Genomic DNA, 8862 nt, shown 5'->3' on the forward strand with positions numbered 1-8862 from the left:
GCAAATGTCTCGTGAATTTGAACAAAACTGTAAGCATGGTTTCAATTGTGATAATCGTTTTCACGCCAGTTTTACTAATTTTATTTTGAATAATTTTATTAATTGAGAAATTTTAAAAGCCCGATGGAAAATAAAGTGTTCTTAGGGAGTGTGACAATTTCCTCAGTAAAGTTATGTCAACCTAAACCTAAAACATATTTAACAAAGAATTGAGAATTTCAAAATCCTTTAAAAGAATTGAACTTTTGTTGAGACAAGAAATTTCCCAAATTATAGAAGATATGAAGCCTAATACAAAGCTTCTAAGGCAGGCTAAAATATCTCCGGATATAAAAAAACACGACAGCTGAAGAAGAATGCAAGAGGAAATAAGCTAATTGTGATCACTTCATTGGGAAGTCAAATCTAAGAAGTTAACCTCAGATTCGATACCTATTTGACAAACCCAGATTCGATAAAGTGACAGATTTCCTGGGATCAAGCAATGAGATAGAAAGGTTTCTGTCTATACAAATATATTAAAGACAATTGAAGATAAAGAACGGCAACATTTTTTAAAGATTGTAAATTGCCTTGCTGGAACTACAATTTTTTTAGTGATGCTCAACCACAACATGTAAAAAAATATATTAGTCAAAGAGTTGTTGGTGAAAAAGTATGTTAGAAAAAAAAACAAAAACTTGAGAGCCGATTCAAACTGCGGAAAAGTCCAATAACAGACATTCAAAGATAAAAATAAGAGAACAAACGTTGTATCATTAACCGTTGGCCATTGATTGGGTTCCAGGGATAAATACTGTCTGCTCACCGCTGCTGAGTCAAGAAACTAATATTTTCTTGGGGAATATTGACCCTGACTTCATATATTTAATTGAAATCTGACATGTTGCACGTGTAAACACTAGCGATTTTCCTTTGAATGTCAATTAGCGGTAGCTGAACCCACCTGATGAACAAAACGGCTCTCATGGTAATATTCTAACATCTCAAAAATCCAATCTTTTACTCCAAAAATAAAAAAAAAACAATTGAAGCAACCGTATATTATGTTTCGGCCTGCGCTCAATTTTTAGAGATATCCTGGACTGCTTGACTATAATTCAAAAACTTATAGTAAATAGTAGCTACGAAAATGAATGGAGTCAATTTTGTGAAATAAATGACTACCTATTTGTGATAAACTGAACAATTTGTGACACAAAGAAAGAGAATTGCCTGAGTGTAATTGGTGACTTTATGTTTTTCAACAGAAATTAGGATCATCTGAATATCTTTGACCTCACTGAGAAATTATTTCGACTCAAAACTGACTATACTTGTCGAATAGAAGTTCGATTCCAATATGGATCGTCGTTTGGTAGCCATCTCTGCAATAACTTTTCTCGTTCAATAGCCTTCTTTGGTTTTGACATTCAGTCAAAAAACAAGAGATCGAATAATTCAAGTTGATAAAAGATTTGGGTTACAATTTCTGCGAAAAAAGTTTCTTGTGACTTTAAAAAAATTTACTGGTAAAAAATTGTATTCAAAGATTACTTCCTACTATAAAAGTTCCTAGATTGATGGCACAAGTGTGTTCTTGATGCTCCATCTAACAAACAACAATCTACATTCCCAGACTACCGCAAATCAAAACCAACAAGGGATGAAGACTGAGTCAGTTTCATAATTGTTTTGCTTTCGAAGCGTTTTATCATTGCTTTACCATAAAGTATTGATTCAGTCATAAGGTTGGTTTGATTAATCAAAATAATCTCCTTGCCGAAAAGTAGCCAAAATTCTGTTTTGTATTGACCAAGAGAAGCTCAACTTGAAAAAAAAGACAAAACATAACCGAAAGTAGGGTTAAGCAAAAAAATTTAAATTTAAATAGACAAAAATTTTTATATCACAATGGCATCAGTTTTGTTGACAGGCAAAAAGTATGGTTCTGTATATATTATCAAGGGTATTTAATCATCTTTATAGTTTGAAACCATGACTTTTGGATTCGTCAGAATAGGTCACATAAGAACAGTTTTCAAAAAACAGTTGGTACAAAAATAAATGTAACTTTGGCTCACTTTTCTCAGCAGCCGTAAAGTCGTAAGTGAGCATGAAGGGGAAACGATTCGCTTGTTGCAATCACAGTAGAATTGTTATACAGAAATTTGCTGATAATAGTTTGGCTGTCAGAAACTGTCAACAGTTTAATTTCTCAACTAAAAATCTTTGTAACTTTAACAAAGGACTTAAATTTGTTTCCAAACAAAATTTGAAAAAAATGCCAAAATTAATTGAAATCGTCTGCTCCATTGAAAACTTAAAGCACAACTAATCATTTCAATCAATCAATCACGATCAAAAACAACTGATTGATTGCGACAAGATGATGTCGAAAATACCAATGGAACAAGGATCCAATAAGAGTGTAAACATTGTGAAAAGTTAATAACTTCCCGAACTTTGGTAAAGGCCCATTTCATTACCCAAAACTTGCTCACTAATTGCTCACGAATTATCATTGAGCAAGTGCTCATTAGTTGTTCTTGTGAGAACAAAGTGTTTTTGAACAATAATTTTCAATTTGTAGTTACTGCAATGAGCTTCCCCGTGATCTTCTCGTACCGGCAAGCTAACATATCTCCGGGTATTAAAAAACACGACAACCAAAAAAGAATGCAAGAGGGAAAAAGCTAATTGTGATCACTTCATTGGGAAGTCAAATCTAAGATGTTAACCTCAGATTCGATACCTAATTGACAAACCCAGATTCGATAAAGTGACAGATTTCCTGGGATCAAGCAATGAGATAGAAAGGTTTCTGTCTATACAAATATATTAAAGACAATTGAAGATAAAGAACGGCAACTTTTTTTAAAGATTGTAAATTGCCTTGCTGGAACTACAATTTTTTTAGTGATGCTCAACCACAACATGTAAAAAAATATATTAGTCAAAGAGTTGTTGGTGAAAAAGTATGTTAGAAAGAAAAACGAATGCTTGAGAGCCGATTCAAACTGCGGAAAAGTCCAATAACAGACATTCAAAGATAAAAATAAGAGAACAAACGTTGTATCATTAACCGTTGGCCATTGATTGCGTTCCAGGGATAAATACTGTCTGCTCACCGCTGCTGAGTCAAGAAACTAATATTTTCTTGGGGAATATTGACCCTGACTTCATATATTTAATTGAAATCTGCATGTTGCGATTTTTCTTTGAATGTCAATTAGCGGTAGCTGAACCCACCTGATGAACAAAATGGCTCTCATGATAATATTCTAACATCTCAAAAATCCAATCTTTTACTCCAAAAATAAAAAGAACAATTGAAGCAACCGTATATTATGTTTCGGCCTGCGCTCAAATTTTAGAGATATCCTCGACTGCTTGACTATAATTCAAAAACTTACAGTAAATAGTAGCTACGAAAATGAATGGAGTCAATTTTGTGAAATAAATGACTACCTATTTGTGATAAACTGAACAATTTGTGACACAAAGAAAGAGAATTGCCTAAGTGTAATTGGTGACATTATGTTTTTCAACAGAAATTAGGATCATCTGGATACCTTTGACCTCTCTGAGATGTTTGGACTCAAAACTGACTATACTTGTCGAATAGAAGTTCGATTCCAATATGGATCGTCGTTTGGTAGCCATCTCTGCAATAACTTTTCTCGTTCGAGAGCCTCCTTGGTTTTGACATTCAGTCAAAAAACAAGAGATCGAATAATTCAAGTTGATAAAAGATTTGGGTTACAATTTCTGCGAAAAAAGTTTCTTGTGACTTTAAAAAAATTTACTGGTAAAGAATTGTATTCAAAGATTACTTCCTACTTTAAAAGTTCCTAGATTGATGGCACAAGTGTGTTCTTGATGCTCCATCTAACAAACAACAATCTACATTCCCAGACTACAAAGCAAATCAAAACCAACAAGGGATGAAGACTGAGTCAGTTTCATAATTGTTTTGCTTTCGAAGCGTTTTATAATTGCTTAACCATAAAGTATTGATTCAGTCATAAGGTTGGTTTGATTAATCAAAATAATCTCCTCGCTGAAAAGTAGCCATAATTCTGTTTTGTATTGACCAAGAGAAGCTCAACTCGAAGAAAACGACAAAACATAACCAAAGTAGGGTTAAGCGAAAAAATATAAATTTAAATAGACAAAAATTTTTATATCACAATGGCATCAGTTTTGTTGACAGGCAAAAAGTATGGTTCTGTTTATATTATCAAGGGTATTTATTCATCTTTATAGCATGAAACCATGACTTTTGGATTCGTCAGAATAGGTCACATAAGAACAGTTTTCAAAAAACAGTTGGTACAAAAATAAATGTAACTTTGGCTCACTTTTCTCAGCAGCCGTGAAGTCGTAAGTGAGCATGAAGGGGAAACGATTCGCTTGTTGCAATCACAGTAGAATTGTTTTACAGAAATTTGCTGATAATAGTTTGGCTGTTAGAAACTGTCAACAGTTTAATTTCTCAACTAAAAATCTTTGTAACTTTTAACAAAGGACTTAAATTTGTTTCCAAACAAAAGTTGAAACAAATGCCAAAATTAATTGAAATCGCCTGCTCCGTTGAAAATTTAAAGCACAACTAATCATTTCAATCAATCAATCACGATCAAAAACAACTGATTGATTGCGACAAGATGATGTCGAAAATACCAATGGAACAAGGATCCAATAAGAGTGTAAACATTGTGAAAAGTTAATAACTTCCCGAATTTTGGTAAAGGCGCATTTCATTACCCAAAAACTGCTCACTAATTGCTCACGAATTATCTTTGAGCAAGTGCTCTTTAGCTGTTCATATGAGAACAACGTTTTTGAACAATAATTTTCAATTTGTAGTTACGGCAATGAGCTTCCCCGGGATCTTCTCGTACCGACAAGCTAACATATCTCCGGATATTAAAAAACACCACAACTGAAAAAGAATGCAAGAGGAAATAAGCTAATTGTGATTACTTCACTGGGAAGTCATATCTAAGATGTTAACCTCAGATTCGATACCTAATTGACAAACCCAGATTCGATAAAGTGACAGATTTCCTGGGATTAAGCAATGAGGTACAAAACGTTTCTGTCTAGAAAAATATAGTAAAGACAATTGAAGATAAAGAACGGCCACATTCTTTAAAGACTGTAAATTGCTTTGCTGGAACTACAATTTTTTTAGTGATGCTCTACCAAAACATGTAAAAAAATGTATTAGTAAGAGTTGTTGGTGAAAAAGCATGTTAGAAAGAAAAACAAAAGCTTGAGAACCGATTCAAACTGCGGAAAATTTCAACAACAGTCATTCAAAGATAAAAATAAGAGAACCAACGTTTTGTCATTAACCGTTGGCCATTGATTAGGTTCCAGGGATAAATACTGTCTGCTCACCGCTGCTGAGTCAAGAAACTAATAAATTCTTACCAGAAGGAAAATATATGATACAGTTTATAGCACTTAATTTTAGATCACTTCTGTAGACGGAAAGAAAAGTAAGCTTTGATATTTTCTTGGGGAATATTGACCCTGACTTCATATATTTAATTGAAATCTGACATGTTGCACGTGTAAACACCTGCGATTTTTCTTTGAATGTCAATTAGCGGTAGCTGAACCCACCTGATGAACAAAATGGCTCTCATGGTAATATTCTAACATCTCAAAAATCCAATCTTTTACCCCAAAAATAAAATAAACAATTGAAGCAACCGTATATTATGTTTCGGCCTGCGCTCAAATTTTAGAGATATCCTCGACTGCTTGACTATAATTCAAAAACTTACAGTAAATAGTAGCTACGAAAATGAATGGAGTCAATTTTGTGAAATAAATGACTACCAATTTGTGATAAACTGAACAATTTGTGACACAAAGAAAGAGAATTGCCTGAGTGTAATTGGTGACATTATGTTTTTCAACAGAAATTAGGATCATCTGAATATCTTTGACCTCACTGAGAAATTATTTCGACTCAAAACTGACTGGACTTGTCGAATAAAAAGTCGATTCTAATAGGGAACTCGTCGTTCGGTAGCCATCTCTGCAATAACTTTTCTCGTTCGATAGCCTTCTTTGGTTTTGACATTCAGTCAAAAAACAAGAGATCGAATAATTCAAGTTGATAAAAGATTTGGGTTACAATTTCTGCGAAAAAAGTTTCTTGTGACTTTAAAAAAATTTACTGGTGAAAAATTGTATTCAAAGATTACTTCCTACTTTAAAAGTTCCTAGATTGATGGCACAAGTGTGTTCTTGATGCTCCATCTAACAAACAACAATCTACATTCCCAGACTACCGCAAATCAAAACCAACAAGGGATGAAGACTGAGTCAGTTTCATAATTGTTTTGCTTTCGAAGCGTTTTATCATTGCTTAACCATAAAGTTTTGATTCAGTCATAAGGTTGGTTTGATTAATCAAAATAATCTCCTCGCTGAAAAGTAGCTATAATTCCGTTTTGCATTGACCAAGAGAAGCTCAACTCTAAAAAAAGACAAAACATAACCGAAAGTAGGGTTAAGCAAAAAAATTTAAATTTAAATAGACAAAATATTTTATATCACAATGGCATCAGTTTTGTTGACAGCCAAAAAGTATGGTTCTGTTTATATTATCAAGGGTACTTAATCATCTTTATAGTTTGAAACCATGACTTTTGGATTCGTCAGAATAGGTCACATAAGAACAGTTTTCAAAAAACAGTTGGTACAAAAATAAATGTAACTTTGGCTCACTTTTCTCAGCAGCCGTGAAGTCGTAAGTGAGCATGAAGGGGAAACGATTCGCTTGTTGCAATCACAGTAGAATTGTTATACAGAAATTTGCTGATAATAGTTTGGCTGTCAGAAACTGTCAACAGTTTAATTTCTCAACTAAAAATCTTTGTAACTTTTAACAAAGGACTTAAATTTGTTTCCAAACAAAATTTGAAACAAATGCCAAAATTAATTGAAATCGCCTGCTCCATTGAAAACTTAAAGCACAACTAATCATTTCTATCAATCAATCACGATCAAAAACAACTGATTGATTGCGACAAGATGATGTCGAAAATACCAATGGAACAAGGATCCAATAAGAGTGTAAACATTGTGAAAAGTTAATAACTTCCCGAACTTTGGTAAAGGCCCATTTCATTACCCAAAAACTGCACACTAATTGCTCACGAATTATCTTTGAGCAAGTGCTCATTAGATGTTCTTGTGAGAACAAAGTGTTTTTGAACAATAATTTTCAATTTGTAGTTACTGCAATGAGTTTCCCCGTGATCTTCTCGTACCGGCAAGCTAACATATCACCGGATATTAAAAAACACGACAACCGAAAAAGAATGCAAGAAGGAAAAAGCTAATTGTGATCACTGCATTGGGAAGTCAAATCTAAGATGTTAACCTCAGATTCGATACCTAATTGACAAACCCAGATTCGATAAAGTGACAGATTTCCTGGGATCAAGCAATGAGATAGAAAGGTTTCTGTCTATACAAATATATTAAAGACAATTGAAGATAAAGAACGGCAACATTTTTTAAAGATTGTAAATTGCCTTGCTGGAACTACAATTTTTTTAGTGATGCTCAACCACAACATGTAAAAAAATATATTAGTCAAAGAGTTGTTGGTGAAAAAGTATGTTAGAAAGAAAAACGAATGCTTGAGAGCCGATTCAAACTGCGGAAAAGTCCAATAACAGACATTCAAAGATAAAAATAAGAGAACAAACGTTGTATCATTAACCGTTGGTCATTGATTGGGTTCCAGGGATAAATACTGTCTGCTCACCGCTGCTGAGTCAAGAAACTAATATTTTCTTGGGGAATATTGACCCTGACTTCATATATTTAATTGAAATCTGACATGTTGCACGTGTAAACACTTGCGATTTTTCTTTGAATGTCAATTAGCGGTAGCTGAACCCACCTGATGAACAAAATGGCTCTCATGGTAATATTCTAACATCTCAAAAATCCAATCTTTTACTCCAAAAATAAAAAAAAATAATTGAAGCAACCGTATATTATGTTTCGGCCTGCGCTCAAATTTTAGAGATATCCTCGACTGCTTGACTATAATTCAAAAACTTATAGTAAATAGTAGCTACGAAAATGAATGGAGTCAATTTTGTGAAATAAATGACTACCTATTTGTGATAAACTGAACAATTTGTGACACAAAGAAAGAGAATTGCCTGAGTGTAATTGGTGACTTTATGTTTTTCAACAGAAATTAGGATCATCTGAATATCTTTGACCTCACTGAGAAATTATTTCGACTCAAAACTGACTATACTTGTCGAATAGAAGTTCGATTCCAATATGGATCGTCGTTTGGTAGCCATCTTTGCGATAACTTTTCTCGTTCGATAGCCTTCTTTGGTTTTGACATTCAGTCAAAAAACAAGAGATTGAATAATTCAAGTTGATAAAAGATTTTGGGTTACAATTTCTGCGAAAAAACTTTCTTGTGACTTTAAAAAAATTAACTGGTAAAAAATTGTATTCAAAGATTACTTCCTATTTGACAAGTTTTTGACGTTGACAAAATCAATTACTCTTTGTGTTTTCCGTAAAAATTTTGTACTTTCAGTACTCTACTATGAACCGATCATTGGGTTCCCCAGCAACACTAAACTACTGCGCTTGAAGTTCAAAGAAGATTTGTTAAGTGAATCTGTACGACACTCAATCTCTCCTGCTCAGATTATACCTATTGTTTAGTTAACCAAAGACTTTTACCCATAAACTAAGGGTTTTAAAGGTGTACTCTTTTGAATTTTTTTGACCCAATTTTTGGTATGCTTTTTAAGCATTTTTTTAAAAGTCTGCCCCCAGAAATAGTATATTCAATGAGAAAGTTTTCGTGAC

Source organism: Convolutriloba macropyga, chromosome 1 (assembly GCF_964194025.1).
Source record: "Convolutriloba macropyga chromosome 1, txConMacr16.3, whole genome shotgun sequence".
In the NCBI taxonomy this organism is placed as follows: domain Eukaryota; kingdom Metazoa; phylum Xenacoelomorpha; order Acoela; family Convolutidae; genus Convolutriloba; species Convolutriloba macropyga.